This window comes from Marmota flaviventris, chromosome 1, assembly GCF_047511675.1.
Source record: "Marmota flaviventris isolate mMarFla1 chromosome 1, mMarFla1.hap1, whole genome shotgun sequence".
Lineage (NCBI taxonomy): Eukaryota > Metazoa > Chordata > Mammalia > Rodentia > Sciuridae > Marmota > Marmota flaviventris.
In genome coordinates this window covers 209,151,860-209,168,536 of record NC_092498.1, presented here as the reverse complement: position 1 = coordinate 209,168,536, position 16,677 = coordinate 209,151,860, and the positions used below count along the sequence as shown (strand labels likewise).

Here is a 16,677-nt window from a genome sequence, read left to right as displayed (position 1 = left end):
GTATCCATATCATTTCTTCGTGTTGAGATCACCCAAAATTTTCTCTTCTAGTTTTAAAAAAAATTACATTCTGATTAGCTTTAGTGACTCTAGAATGCAACAGAACACCGGAACGCATTCCTTCTGACTGTGACTTTGTGCTTGTTGACGACCTCTACTACCCTTCTTCTTCCCTGTCCAGCCCTGGTAACCATTAGTCTCCTCTCTGCTCCCCAGACACCAGCAGTTCTGGGTTCCACCTCTAGGGGGATTCTGCAGTCTTTGCCTCTCTATGTTCATTCTGGGCTGTGAAGTGCATCTCACTGTGGTTTTGCATCAAGTTCAAATTTTGGTCTCCATAAGTAAAGTTTCGTTGGGAGACAGCCACATCCACTCCTTTGGTATCTATGATGGCTGCCAATGTCATGGCAGAGCTGAGTCACTGTGATAGACCTTGTGGCCTGTGAAGCCCAAGACATTGACTATCTGCCCCTTCACAGAAGTTTGCTGGGCCCTCCACTCAAACAAGCAGTCAAGGTGAGAACCATATTAGTGAGTGTGTGTGTGTGTGTGTGTGTGTGTGTACTGGCACTTTATTACAATTACCGTCAGCTCTGTTCCCTTAGTTATTGCAAGGGCTAGCTATTGCCGCAGAACAAGCAGTCCTCAATGCAAATGGTTTAATAAGGTTTTTATTACCCAATGGGACTCTCTGTTGGGGGTTTTCTGAGTCTGGCTCAGGAAAAGAATATGCATGTTCACAGGAGAGCCTGTGGCCAGAAATCATGCGATGGGTAGGAAATTCATCTCCATTGTGAGCCATTCTTTGATCTTGAGGACTGAAGTCATTCTGAGACTGAAGGACACACATAATGGAGGATATAGGTATTGCTCATTCAGTTCCCTTCTAGTGCTGTGGCAAAATTCAGAAAGGGGAGGAATATTTCACTTAGAATAATGGAAGAATTAATATTTCTAGGCAGCACTGGACATTTTCAAGCATATCAGTGACTCAATAATGCAACCTACAAAATGCTGACCAATGTCAATGTATAAATCCCCCCAACACAAGAACACCAACCTTCCACACCTCAGTGATTATATTTGCAAGATGAAAAGGCACATTTACATAGCAATATGTGTAATGTAGACATTTTTTTCTCATCATATTTAAAGTCTTCTCTGATTCTGAGGCCAAAGTAACCAAACTTTCATTCTAAGTTTTTCTTTCCATCTAGACTTCAAGTGGAGACATGTATTTGAAAATAAACTTTGTCAGTGATTATGGTAGAGACTGTGGACACCAAGCTGGCCAAGAGTAAAGAATCCTAATGGTGAGAAGAAAAGCCAAAGCTCAGCCATGAAGGTCACTGGTCTGTTAGAATCTGCCTCATCAGGAAGAGCAGCTGAGATGGGGACGTGCCAAGGCATGGCGGACCCACAAGGGCAAAGCCATGCTGTGGGATTCCCTCCAGTATAGGATTATTACACAGGCCGTCTTAACTGTCAAATGCATTCCCCCCACAGGAGTACCATGCACGACTGTGTGTTTTAGTATCAATGAAAGAAAAATTACTCCATATGATCCATCATGGGAGAAGAAATGGTTTTCAGAAATGCATGTCATCCCATGAGATGAAAGTGAAGTTCCAATATCTCTAATTCAGGATTGAAAATCACTTTGAGAGAGTATGCAGATGATAGAGAGGAAGACTAATCGGATTTCAGAGAGAGCTTAGCAGGGTGACCTTTATTATTTTCACAGGTAAGTTGAAATTAAAGGAAGAGAAATTCCAGAAAACAAGTAGAAGGAACAAGTCATACTTCTCTCTCTCTCTCTCTCAGATCAAAATATTGTAATTTTTTTTTGCTCTGAGTCTTGAGCTCTGTGATCAAAAGCCATATTTAAGACTCAGGAAAATGGTCCTTTGAATTATTTTTCCTCAAAGAGTCTTCTCAGAGCTCTCTTTATGTCTTCATTCCTCAGACTGTAGATGAAGGGGTTCAGCATGGGGTTGACCACGCTGTACATCACTGAGGCTGTTGAACTTGAGTGTGCATTTTGGGCAATAGAAGAACTAAGGTACCCTCCCAGGAGTATACAATAGAACAAGGAGACCACAGAGAGGTGAGATGCACAAGTGGAGAGGCTCTGTACTTGCCCTGAGCTGATGAGATTGCACGGATGGAGGACACAGTCTTGGAGTAGAAGGGAAGGATGTCAGCCAGGGAACCACTTCGAGCAGCCGGCTACAATTACAGCACCATATTATTTAAGAAAGTGTAAGAACAGGCAAAATAAACCAACTGCTTAGTTTCACAGAAAAAAATGTGGCATCTCCAAGTCTGTGCAGAAGGACAGTAGCAATGCCATTTGTAACAGGGAATGAAGAAAACTCATGATCCAGGACACCCAAACCAGAAATCCACAGAACCTGGGGTTCCTGATGACAGAGTAGTGCAGTGGGTGACAGATGGCCACAAAGCTGTCATAGGCCATCATGGCCTGGAGGAAGTTTTCCAACCCCATAAATAATTTAAAAAATCTCAGTGATGCAAGCTGCATAGGTAATGGCCTTGCTCTGTGTCTGGACGTTCACCAGCATCTTGGGGATGGTGGTGGAGGTGAAGCAGTTGTCCACAAAGGACAGGTTGGAGAGGAAGAAGTACATGGGTGTGTGCAGGTGGGAGTCTGAGATGGTGGCCAGGATGATGAGCAGGTTCCCCAGCACAGTGACCAGGTACATGGAAAGGAACAGCCCAAAGATGAGAGGCAGCAGATCTGGATCCTCTGAAAATCCCAGTAGAAGAAATTGTGAAATTTTTGTGAATTTTTTTGGTTCCATGTGCTGTGAAGAGAAAAAATAAAACAAAAAATAAAACATGAGTAGTTTTTGCACCTAGCCACATTTAGGGTGACCCCAATTTCATTCCTGTTTAGGAGACTACTTCTCTAATTAGCTGATTCATTCCTATTTTGGAATTAGGAAAAAGGTAGCTTCACTACAATTTTGTCAGAATTTTGTGTATTCTACAGTTTTAATGAGCAATTCTTCCATGTCCTTGAGGAAGGGCCTTGAGTTCTGATTCTGTTCAAGGCACTGGCTTGGCCATGGGCACAGCATGCTGAAAAACAGAAGTCCTTAAGATTCCATCATGGAGAAAGACCGTACAAAGACAATTATTAAAAACAACAGCTCTAGCTGAGGGTTTCCAATGTTTTCTCCATAAAGTGATGATCCCTGTTGGAGTGATGATCCCTTGTATATGCATAAATAGACATAACAGTGAAAAATAAAGAAAAGCATTCTCATAATATGACATATTGTATAACTACTATGAATCAAACACGGAGAGCTCAGAAAGGAAGGAGATGGAGGTGCTTGTCCTATGGGGGTCCAGTAGGAGAGGTGAAAAGTGACCCTTGAGCAGAGGCCTGCCAAGAGAGGAAGGCGCCCACAGGTGGTCTGCATAGGCCTGGGCCTGGTGGGAGGGCTAGCAGTGCAGGGTCCTGAGGATGGTGCTGGCCTGGCACATTCAAGTTTCAAAGGAGCCCAGCAGGCAGCAAGCGTAGTTGGTGGGTGCAGAGGAGTCCCTGTCTGCAAATGCTGAGGAGGGAGCTGTCTCCTGGCTGCTGTGGAGATGCTGAGATTCTCAGGAGGGGTCTTTGTTCCCCTGCCCTCTTGTGACTGTTGCTGGAGGCAGCTTTCCTGAGTTGGCTGACTCCTGAGGAGCTGTGCATACTTTATGTGGATGAGAAGATATATTCATACACACGTGACCCTGGCTGTCCCTTTACCACTTCAATGTCATAGATGTGCCCATCTCCTCCATGAGTGTCCCCAGATCCTTGTTTTGTGTTTTTTTCCTTTGGCAGGACCTCTTACCCTAAGGTCTACCCCAACAGTGAATTTTCTCCTCTATGATATTATACCATTAGTGCTGGTTCTATGCTGTACAGCAGGTGTCTGGATATTAATCCCATGTACAATTTTAACTTTACACCCATGGACACACAGCCCACATGTCCCCTACTCCAGGCCCTGACACCGCTGTTCTATTCTGTGTATCTATGAGTCTGCCAACTTGAGATATCTCATGGATGCATAATCACGCATTGTTCTGTTGTCAAAGATATCCTGTGGAAAAGAGTGGGTCCCTCCTCGTTTCTCTCTGTTAGTTGGGATCAGGGGTCTGTAGTATCAAGGTTTCAATTTAGCAGAGAAGCACCATACAAAGGAGGAAACATTACAGCCCCATATTCTTGATGAACACAGAAGCATAGAAACTGCAACAAAAGAATTGCTAAATGAGTTCAATGGTGTGTTAAAAGGATCATTCCCAATTTGGAATATATGAGCTGAAGTGCCCCTGAACTAGACTGATCTCTATAAAATCCTGAACCTATTTTGACATTCTGTCATCTTTCTACAGAGGATTTATCCATGGGAACATTATCACATACATGCATTTATTTTTGTGTATTATACATTTTCCATTATAATATAAGGTCCAAAGAAGAAAAGATTCTCCATGTTCTGTTCATTTTGTGTTTTCAAAGGTGGGCATTTATACAGAGAAAAATTAAAGAAATATAGATTTCTACCCAGATCAACACATAGTTTCAAAACAGTATCTTTAAACAAAATTGATTGAAAATCTAAAATAAAATTTCCCAGAGATATGAAAAATTGTGCTGTATATGTGTAACAAAACTGTAACGAATTCTGCTGTCATTTATTTTTAAAGAAATTAATTTAAAAAATAAAATAAAATTTCCATCAAAGAATTAAAAGAACAATTATTTAATTCCATCATCATGAGTAATTTGAGATTGAAAAACACCTGAATATAAAAAATGATAAAACATACCTTTTTAGGAGAAGTGAAAAAAGTGGAGTCCAAAGGTACAATTTCATCCTGTAAAAACATAAGTGTGTATAAATGTGCTTCGGACACTGTACATAGCAGCAGGAGTGATGGAGTGAGTAAAAACCAAGGTTAGAGCATCACCATCACTCCCTTCATGAGTTCCCACCACACATGTGGTCCAGGAGTGTCACCTGCATCTTCCCACCTATTGCCAGCAGGAAGCCAATGAGGCCAGGTGCCTATTCCAACTGTGTGGAGAGGACATCTCTGCAGATGTAATGAAACTCCTGTGTATGAAACATGTGCTCAAGAGAAGGACACAGGACATGTTCACTTGAATGCAATAGAGTACGTTCTACAAAAGGGAAGAGGGTGATTGATGCTCATAGAATAGAAACAACCCAAAGGCCAAAAGGCAATAGTTCAGAAAAACAGATGAGAAATAAGATGCAAAATGGTGTATGAGGAACTTGATTAGCATGGATCATGCAGAACTTTAAATATAAAAAGCAATGGAGGGGGGTCAGCAAGGGGACCCACTCATAGGTTTGGCCACATAAAATTCATAAGCTCACCTGTTCCCCCTCAAATTGTCAAAATATATATAAAGAACTACATGGCAAACAGGACCTTAGTGAAAATAACTTCCAATTCTGTCTTTGAACTCAGAATATAAAGATGCCTATTCCCATAAAAGCAAAGAATTTGCAATACCAAAGGGAAAAAAAAGGCTGAAAACCTAAAAAATTGTGTTCAGCCTGTAGTGTGGGAAAGAATTGCAAAATAAAGCCCTTCAATTTTCTACTTTAACCCATCAAATAAAAGTTATTTTATGTGACCACCCAGCATGAGAGAGGATGCTGTGAGAAGTGTGTCCCCTTAAGGAGGGTGGCAAGGCAGTATTTGTGAGCAGCCCATTAGTCTCACCTTTGTAATGAATATGGAAGTGGCTTGAATACACTCCAGGCTGAAATTAAAAAAGAAATGCCCTCACCTCACTGCACAACCCGCCACCCATGAGACTCATTTTGCCCAACCTGCCACTGGGGAGCTCCCTGGATATGTTCTCATTTTAAGGAAAATACTTGATACGCTTTCCCAGTCTTGTCCAATTGGACTCTGTTCCCATTATATGTTGTCAGCAATGATCTAAGCACTGCAGAGTCTGAGAGTCGCTTGTCTTTTTAACATGTTAACCAGTGGCAGATGAATGAGTCAGCATTCAGCTCTCTCAGCTCTGGGCTGGGTGGGTCCATGTTGTCAGCTTCTGTTCTTGCTGAATGTTTCCTGCAGGACCTGCCTCCAATGATGAACTGAGTGTCATGAGCTTTCCTCCTGGTCCTCCCAATTCTCCTGCTCCAGGGCACTGGTCTTTCACCAGGCAGGATGAGGGCTCCTGGAGATGGGTGGCAATGGCTGAGGAAGTTGGGGTTGTTACAACGTGTATTTGCACTGTGCCTAGCAGGTTGAGAGTGGAGAGTTTGAGAAACACTTTTCCAGAGCAGATTCTTTCCAACTTCAGTGAAAATATGAATCACTTGGGGATCTGGTTGAAATGCAGGTTGTGATGGGGCAGGTTGGTGTGGCCAGAGGTTGTGGTTTTGTAAGTGAAAGGAAAAGGACCACAACATTTGGCGCAACCAAGAGAGGTTTATTGCAGAAGTGCAACAGAGAAGAAAAGAGAGAAAGAGAAGGAGAGAGAGAGAGAGAGAGAGAGAGAGAGAGAGAGAGAGAGAGAACAAGAGATCAAGAGAGAGAGGGGCCTGGCAGGAGGGAGTTTTTATAGCCCAAATCTAATGGGGTCTCTGGGTCTGTAAGCTGCCTTGTTGGCACAAGGGGGGGGGGGCGTTAAGTGTTCAGACTTGAGCAGGGGTTGAGTGTTCAGCCTTGATCGGGGTTGAATGTTCAGACTTGACGCAAACAGTTTATAAAGGGCCAGACAGAGGGAGGTTTGAGTGTGTGGGCTATCTTGCAGCTAACATTTGTTCATCGTGCCCTGCAGATAACATAGTTCAGCCTGTTCTGCACATAACATTCCTCCCTTTTTGTTTTTCTAAGTGACACGGGGGACATCCTAAAGTTCTCTGGCTACTTCCTGCTTAATGGTGGGCAGCGTGGAATCTAGAAGGGAAAGTGGAGGAATGTTCAGGGACAGGTCTGAGAACACCAGGGCAGCCAGAAATAACGTCCAGTGGCTATATACAGTTATTTCGGAAGAGGCAAAGTCCATAAAGGTTCCTTGAAGCCATAGATTGTCAATGGCATCAAAACATTTCTGAGCAGAGAAGATCTTTGGTATCAGCCATTGTTCCTGTTGTAGGGACTCTAGGAAGTATTGGAGGTGGCTTGGTTGAATCCAGTAATGTTAAGGGTGACAGCCCAATTGCAGCCAGTGGAAGGGCAATCGCCTTGACCCATAAACTGAGAGTGGTGGTGTCATCCTGGTGCCATGTTGCTTGGATGTAGAAGTGGCTTCTGTGGTTTGAGATAAAAACTTGAGAGAGAATAATGATTAGCAGAAGAAGAAGAGGTTTGGCGAGAAATTTTGAGTTTAGTGGTTGTGGTGGAAGTCCAGGACTGGATATTTGGAACAGGTGCCTTCTTTTAAGGCAGGAGACATAGTACCAGGGAGAGTGGTCCAAAAGTTTGGCCACCATTGGGGTAGTAACTATGACTGTATGGGGTCCTGTCCATTGAGGTTCCATCAATTGAGAATCCAGTTCCTGAAGAAAGACTGAGTCACCCCGTTGAAGAGGGTCCAATTCAGTTGGTGGTTGTGCTGGGATTGAGGCAATGAATGGAACAGGAAGGCACTGGTCTGCATGTTCCCTTAGGAATTTGCATAGAAGTGTGAGATTAGGCAGGTAGGACACAAGGGGAGAAGGAGTGATTGGAAAGCTTTGGTTGATTAAGAAAGGGCGCCCATAGAGTTGCTCAAAGGGGCTAAGGCCTAAGGGGGCCCTTGGGGCTACCTGAATTCAGTTGAGGGCTAATGGCAGGAGATTGGGCCAGAAGAGCCTGAGTTCAATAGCATGTTTAGTGAGATGATCCTTGAGAATGCCGTTAGGCCTCTTAACCTTACCCAGGGATTGGGGTTGGTAGGAGATGTGGAGCCTCCAAGTGATGTTGAGGCCTTTGGAGACTAGTGGAACAACCTGAGAAGTGAAGGTTGGACTGTTGTCTGACTGGATGGAGGCAGGAAGTTCAAACATGGGAATGATCCCCTCAATGAGAATGGAGGCAATGTTTTCAGCAATTTCCCTGGATGTAGGGAAGGCTTCTATCCAACCTGGAAATGTATCAACCAAAGTAAGTAGGTAGCAAAGCCTTCTTGTGCCTAGGCACATGAGTGAAGTTGATCTACCAGTCTTTGCCTGGCTGGTGGCACCTCATCTGAAGTGTGGGGAGTTTAGGTTTGATGCTTCCTTGTGGGGATACTGTAGAGCAGACAGAATAAGCAGAGTGGACCTGCTGGAGAGTAGTTCTCATTCCTAGGAAGTGAAAGAGGGGTTGTGAAAACTGGAAAAAGGGGTCAGAGAGGGTTTTAGATGGGCACAGAGTCTCTGGAGCCAGAGGAGTTCGTCATGAGTTGTAGGTCTCCATCGAGGGCATCAGGGCTGGTAGTCTTAAAGAAGTAGTTGATTGACTGACTGGTTGGTGAATCTGTGTATCTGATCTTGCAGGAAATTCTGTAGGCAATTTAATAGTCATGGTCCTATTAGGAGAAACATAAAGAGGACTAATAGGGATCCTGTGAGGGGGAGGAGCCAAGGCCATACTTGACTGAACATTCCCCATGGAGCCTGTTGGCCTAGTTGCTGTCTCCTCTTTTCTAGCTGTTCTTGTCTTTCATTACTCCTAGGAATGACTGTGTTTTGGCTTAACTGTTTTTGGTAGGTGTTTAAGATCAAGCTGGTCAAAATTGACTTGTTTCTCTCTATTGTTAAGAGTCAGCAGAGTTCCCATAGGGGTCGCTTGTGGGGGAACTTGAGAACAGCTTCTTAGTTCTGCTAGTGCCATTTGCGCTAGGATGGGTCCAGGTCTTGCTTGACCATGTAGCTTCCCTTGGAAGCATCAGGGATGTCTCCTGTCTCCAATGACCCTCCTATTCACAGCAAATGCAGTGATTGGCTTTTCATTCTCCAGTGGTCTCATTAATCTCCCTGATCAGGAAGTTATGTAGCCCAGAGTTGCAAAGCTCTTTAGAGAAGTTCCCTGTTCCTTGGATTTCAGACTGACTCAGAGGGCCAGAGCCAAATATTGGGGTTTTTTTTGTTATTTTAATTTAACTTTAAGTCTTGATCTTAAACATCCAGCAAAGTCAGTTTCACCTTAAATTAAGAGTACTGGGCTTTAGCTGAAGTCTGGCCTACTTTGGAGTAGTAAGATGGGAGGCACAGCCTTATCTCAGGTAAGCCAGGGCTCTTTATAAATCTTAGGTAAAGTGTTCTAGTATTGAAGCTGATCTTTGTTTTTAAATATCATTTTATAAAGTTTATATATTGTTCCTTGAGGTCACATGAATACTAGCTAACACAATATGATATTACATTTAAATTGTACCCCAGTGTATACACCTTTATATTTATCTTATTGATAACAGGTCCAGTTATAGAACATTAAATGATATAAATAAATCTCCAATATGTTATTTTTATAAGCCTAAAATTATCATGCAACCTTTTGGAGAATACCAGCTTGATGTATTTTTTTAAAGCTTCTATCTTAATGACTTATGTACCTGGAAAATATGACCACATTTAATATACAGAGAAGAGTAATAGTACCACAATTCCTATTGATGTTTTTAAATGAATCAAGTTTAGCTCTTAAAGAAATAACATATTATAATATTGCAAAATAACAGTTGTTGTTTAACCATAGTTGTATACACAGACCTTCTTTAGCACTTACTTACACCTATATAGCCAACGCACACAGACCCTTTTTATCACTTGCTTAAACCCTCTTATTTACTTAATCACATAGACTAGACTCTCTTATCCAGAAACACATTTTCCTTCTATTAAATCCATACCTAGAACCTTCTAATTTCTCTTTCCCATCTGTTAACTCCTTCTTTATTTACACTTTGAAAAAATCCTTGTAAATTTCTGAACTTAGGCAAATTATTCCATTTTAATAAGAGATATTTTGTTATTTGCAGTACACAATTAATCACATCTGTTTACCATTTCATGAAAACATAAACAATGTTTAAGTGTATCGAATTATACTGTTGTAGGGTCGGACAAGGCAAGGCACCTAAGATAGCACCAAAGATAGGGAAACAGTCTTATTTGGTTGCAGCCAGATTCAGAGGGCACAGCTTCTGTTGTAATCAATTAATCCCCTGAACCTCAAGTTTAGGTAGTTTCAGAATTTTGTACCCAACGTGTAAGGGGAGGGGCTCAGAAGTTCACAGTCTGTGGAAGTTCACAAAAAGCAGTTTTTTTCCTCTGTTCTGGGCAAGTTAAAATTTTCAAGGACACCTGGGAGGGGGAGAGCTTTTTCTTCCCTTTCTCTCCTCCCCCTGCCAGCTGTTCCCATGGAGCCCAGTTGGTAACTCACTTATCTTAGAAATGTAGCCATCTCTGTGAAGCCCCAGCTCAAGGCCAGAGGCTTTGTTTACATATTTTGTGAAAAACTAGTAAGGGGGTGTCTAGCTTTTGGAGTGCTGACTTTTCCCAGCCAGTGGCCAAGTAAAACAGGGCAACACGAAAAGAGGAAGTTTATCTAGACTGAACTTTTTTGTAGGGATTCTTTTGCTGACAGTCCTAAAATCAGCCATGGTGTTGATTCTGGAGAAGGTCAGTTAAGACTTTTCTGTGGGCCGGGTAGGGAGGGGGAAGACGGGAAGGTGGGGCTGAGAGCAGCTCCGGTGGATCTGACAATGAAGAAGGAGATATGAAAGAATAATGGGAAAGGGGTTTGGGATTTTCCTAGCAAGGAAAACTTGAGCAGTAGAACAGGTAGAGCAGAGGGGAAGATGGGAGTGAGTATCCCAAAAAGCCTGTAAGGGACAATTGTTAGTAACCTGTTCTCAGTGATGACAAAGCAACTTTAAAGGCCATTTCCACCAGATCTTGGATAGGGGTCCGAGGGCTCTCCTCAGCTCGTTTGAGCTTTGGGTTAGCTGGTAAGAGGACCTGGTGGGACCTGGTGTGGGTACTGACAGGAGAAGAGAGGAGTGAGTGGGTGGAGGGATTCCTTCAGTACCTGCTACCTGAGCAAGGAGGAAACGGTGTTTGATCTAGTAATTGGAGGGGAGAAAGCAGATTGTTCAGGTGGCAGTGACGGTGGAGGGGTTGGGGCACAAGGCTGAGGGTGAGGACCCCTTTGAGCTGGGTGATAGAATGGAGGTTCCTCAGCAGGGTCAAAAGAAGTGGATGAGTCTGGAGGAGTTGGGGATCAGTGGTTGTGGGTGTTGGTTTGTAAGCTAAAAGAATTTGTAGAGGTTTGCAAGAGGTGCAGAGAGCAGGATTGGATCAGAGCAAGAAGAAAGCCTGGACATAAGCCATCTTTACCCATTTTTTGAATGCTCACAGTAATTGTAGAGATCCCTTAGAATGGAGGGATCCAGGGACCCAAAAGGGTGGCCATCTGTTTTGGTTGTCTAAGGGATAAGTGGGCCAGGCCTGGGTGCTATATTTGATCAATTTTTGGGTTTTAATATCAGATGTCAAGGAGAGGGTTTTGAGGTTATCCAAGAGGCATTGTAGGGGAGAATCGACCGGCAGAGAGGACACATTTCCCATGTCGCAAAAGTAGTATAGGGGAGAAGGAAGGAATGCAAAGATAGTATGAGAGAGAATGAGGAAACTGATTTATTGGCAAAAGGGGCGTCCCTGCTAGAGCCAAAAACCAGGAGTGCCTTAATAGCAGGTTCGAGCTGCAGAGATTGGTTGTCACCAACTCCTGACAATCGAGGCTTTCGTCCTGGATGGAGCCAGAGCTGTGGGAGACCTTGGCCAAGGTTTTTCAGGACCCCTCCTGGAGAGGCTGGATACTCCCAGGACCAAAAAGAGGGGAAAGAGAGAGACAGGGGAAGAGAGAGGAAGGGGAAGGTAAGCATCTCTCTAGTGGCCGAGTCCTGAAGGTGCGAGGACTAGGGCTTTAGGAGAGCCACCGAGGCCGTGAAGGTCTGGGTGGGTTGATGTTCAGTTCTCTGTCATGTGTCCCCGGAGGTTACTCAGTCCTTTGAGGGAGACCTACAAAGCCTATGCTGGTAAACTACCAGCTGGGAAGGGGAAGGGGAATAATTTTGAACCTAGGAGTCTAATCTGCCCAAGAAAGGAGTCCCTGAGGGCCACTGTGGCCTTGAAGGCTGTGGTGGGGTATTTTCCTCCCTACAGGTGGGCAAAGAGGTTTGCCAGACAATCAATGGTCAAATTCTCCCGACACCATCATTGGGTTTAGGGCTCCAGGAAGGGGAAACTCACCAATCGAAGGCCGGGGGTGGATGGAGTTCTGGAGGTCGAGAAAATGGGTTCAGGCTATCCAGTGAGTGGCACTTCCAAAGGAAGAGGGACCCAAAAGTGGGTTTTAACCCTCTTCTGGGTTTTAGCACCGATGAAAGGAAAGTGACCACAACACTTGGAGCAACCAAGAGATCTTTATTGCAGCAGTGCAACAAAGGAGAAAAGAGAGAGAGAGAGAGAGAGAGAGAGAGAGAGAGAGAGAGAGAGAGGGATTGAGAGAGAGAGAGAGAGAGAGAGAGAGAGAGAGAGAGAGAACAAGAGCAAGAGAGACAGAGAGAGCAAGAGAGAGAGACAGAGCAAGAGAGCAAGAGAGAGGGGGGCCTGTCAGGAGGGAGTTTTTATAGCCTAAATCTAATGGAGCCTCTGGGTCTGCAAGCTGCCTTGTTGGCACAAGGGGGTTAAGTGTTCAGCCTTGAGCAGGAGTTGAGTGTTCAGCCTTGAGTGGGGTTGAATGTTCAGACTTGACGCAAACAGGTGATAAAGGACCAGACAGAGGAAGGTTTGAGAGCATGGACTATCCTGCAGCTAACATTTGTTCAGCCTTCCCTGCAGATAACATAGTTCAGTCTGTTCTGCACCTAACAGTAAGTGCTCCCAGTTGGCATTGAGTCTGCCAGTCCTGGCTGGTGGACTCTCTTGTTTTTTGATAATACACAGAAAAATTGTGATAATGGCCTATAACAGAATATTTTCAAGAACACATGCACTGTGGAGTGACTGCTCCAGCTAATCCTCATGTGCATCACTTCCTGTGGTTATTATTTCTGTGGTGAGACACTCGATATCCACTCTCCACTGTTAAAGATTCTGTTGCTAACTATGGTCACCAGGTTGTAGGTCTCCTGAACTCTTCCTCCTGTCTAGCTGAACCTCAGATCCTTTGACTAACCACAACCTCACAAACCACATCAGTCCCTGGTGACCACCATTTTACTCTTTTTATTTCTATGAGTTAACATTTTATGATTCTATAAGTGAGAGAAATCATGCAGCATTTGTCTTCCTGTCTCACTTTAACTTCCCAGGGGACTTCCATTTCCATCTGTGCTGTCACAATTGACAGAAGTTCTTCAATTTTTATGGTTGAATCATACTCCCCTGAGTATGCATATGGTGTTTTCTTTATCCATCCATCCATGGATAGACACCTAAGTGGATTCCATATCTGCATACTCTGGTGAATGCTGCCCTGAGTATGGAAGTTCAGAAGTCTCTGAGATGTCACCTTAATTTCCTTTGGATGACCATTTCCAGTGGTGGAACTGTGGGATCACATGGTGGTTCCATTATTTTGCACTGAGGCTGTGGTCCAGAGTCAGAGTTAGGTGCAGGTGTTCTGAGGCCTTCTCCACCACCTCAGTTCTGAATTTAGGTGGTCATATGTGGACCCTGTTGAGCGCAACTTCTTCCTAAACAATTTGACATTTGCATCCTGAATGTTTCCCTCATGACAGGAAGTCCAACTTACTGACCTTGGCTCCTTATTTACAAACTGGGTCATTCCCCCCTTCTTTATGGTGTTTCTGTGTGAACTAAGCTGTAGGTAAAACCTCACAGGAAATGACCTGCCCAGATCAGATGCTCCAGGGATAGCAGCCATTTGATCATCACCTTATTCCTTATTGGCTCAGGTCACTGTGATGTCACAACGGTTTCCTGGCACAGGGAGTACAGCATTGAGCATCTCCTTGGAGACAGGGGTGGTGGTGCAGGGGACATCGTCCTTGAACCCAGGAAGGCAGCTCAGAGCCTTTGTCCACCACCTGTGTTAGACTCATGAACATCATCTCTGAACCACTCATGAAGGCTCCAAGTAGGCACAGTAAGGGATTTCAGAGTCTTTAATGCTATTTTAGCATGTTCCACTCTTGGAAAAATGTATAAAACTGATGTTTTTTGGCACATCAAATTATTTCCCCATTGCATCTTACTATTTCTGGTTCAAATCCATAAAGTATGATTCATACACTTTTTTAGAAGAGATTTTTAGTTCCAGTTGGACACAATAGCTTTATTTTGTTTATGTAGTTTTTTTATGTGGTGCTGGGGCTTGAGCCAATGCCCCACACGTGCTAGGCAAGTGCTCTACCACTGAGCCACAATGCCAATCCATAATTAGTAAATTTTTGATGTCACCAGGAATATAAACTGTTTTCCTCTCTGATTCTGCACCACAGGGAACTTGTTACAAATTTTACAATTAGTCATCACACCCACATTTTCTCCACTCTTGGCCTCAGGCTCCCCAATGGGAGAGCAAGAGGAAGTCACAAATGAGAGTGAGCGAGCACATTGAGAAGTGGGATTGTATTGGGGGGACCCTTGTTCTTAGAAAGTTCTATCCCCAAAAGGCCAGAAGGGACAAGTGAGTGTAATTCAACCCAAGGGGCGTCACTACATCTGAAGACAGGCCCTCAATTTCCTGAACTGGGACAATGCCAAAGTCACTAGGAAATGTAGTGATGGGTCAGAGCCTCTCGCTTCAGGATGGAAGGTTCGAGGCATTCAGGGGGGCTCCCCACAGTTGGGGTCCATGTCTATCACCTCCTGAGCTCAAATAGTTTTTGTGATCGGAAATCCTGATCTAAAGGAAGAAAAAGTAAATTTAAAAATGGAGCAACACTGGATTTCATTGAAAATGTACAGGCTGGCTCACCAAAAAATCCATGAACATACTGGAATAGGAAGGCCCCAGGTTAGAAAAAGACACATACACACACACACACAGACACACAAATCTGAGAGCAGGTTAACTGCAGCTGTGCATGGTGTGCACACCTGTCATCCCAGTTCCTTGGGAGGCAGAGGCAGGGGAATCGGGAGTTTAAGGCCAGCCTGGGCAACCCAGAGACATCCTGTCTCAAACAAAAACAAAAGAAAACAACAACAATAACAGTCAAACCAACAAGTAATTGCTTCTACAGATTGAAAGGAAGAAAAAAATACAAAATAGGCAACAGACTTATAGACACCCTTTTTCATAAAATCCGTGTATATGACCAAGAAGCACAAAAAGCAAAGCATCTGCATTGGAGCCCAGCCAGGAGAGGCAGCGTTCACACCGTGAAGCGCCCTGTTCCGGTCACTCTTCACCACACTGTGCAGGCCCAGGGTCAGTATTCCTGTCTGCTGGAGGACAAAGAGCTGCACATAAATGTTCCCAGGGCCCTCTTCATGTCTCTGTTCCTCAGGCTGTAGATGAAGGGGTTCATCATGGGGGTGACCAGGGTGTACAGGTGGAGGCCAACACCCCTGTCCAGGAGGCGTGTGACCCTGTGGAGCTGAGGTAGACCCCCAGGCAGGTTCCATAGAACAGGGAGACAACTGAGAGGTGAGAACCACAGGTGGAAAAGGCCTTGTACTTCCCTCCTGCTGTGGAGATCCACAGGACAGAAGCCACAATTTTAGAATAAGAGAAAAGGATCCCAGCAAGAGGGAAAAAACCCATGATGCCTGTCACTGTGTACAACATGATGCTACTGATGACAGTATGAGCAGGCGAGCTTGAGGACCTCAAGGAATTCACAGAAATAGTGTGGGATTTCCACCTCTGTGCAGAAAGAGAGCCTCAGTCCACTCACACTCTCAGGAAGAGCTCCCAGCACAATGATGAGCCAGCTCAGGAGAAGAACTGAGCACAGAGCTTGGGGCTCATGAGGACCGTGTAGTGCAGGGGCCGGCAGATGGCCACAAAGCGGTCATAGGCCACCACAGTAAGAAGTCCATTGTCCAGCAGTGCAAAAACAGTGAAGAAGTACATCTGGGTGATGCAACCTGTGTATGTAATGGCCTTGCTCTGTGTCTGGATGTTCACCAGCATCTTGGGGATGGTGGTGGAGGTGAAGCAGATGTCAGAAAAGGAGAGGTTGGACAGGAAGAAGTACATGGGCGTGTGCAGGTGGGAGTCTGAGATGATGGCCAGGATGATGAGCAGGTTGCCAAAGATGGTCACCAGGTACAAGGACAGGAATAGCCCAGAGAGAACCGACTGAATCTCTGGCTTCTCAGGAAGTCCCTGGAGGAGAAATCCTGGAGTCCCCGTGTGGTTTTCTGGATCCATGTAAAGTAAACATCCCCAGGGGGGAAACGGCAGCTAGAGGAAGTCCACGGCCACCTCAGGACCCTGGCTGCCTGGGCATGGACCCAGTGCTCTAGGAGGCATTGGCTTGGTGGCCCCTCCTCTACTGTGGGTCACACTGGGGTTCCTTAGTGCCACTAGTTCCCTTTTGTTGCCACCACCAGCTGGAAAACCCAGACACCAAACCTAATTCAGTTCCCAAACCCGATTGGACCTAGTCGACTCCCTGCACCTGGTCAGCAGCCTTCCTGATCTCAGGTGTCTTTG

At 44.6% G+C, this 16,677-nt stretch overlaps 1 pseudogene; it reads right to left on the bottom strand.

Annotated features, from left to right (window-relative positions):
• Window positions 1–15,445: 15,445 nt before the first annotated feature.
• On the bottom strand, window positions 15,446–16,392 carry LOC139707823 (olfactory receptor 7C1-like; annotated as a pseudogene).
• Window positions 16,393–16,677: the final 285 nt, after the last annotated feature.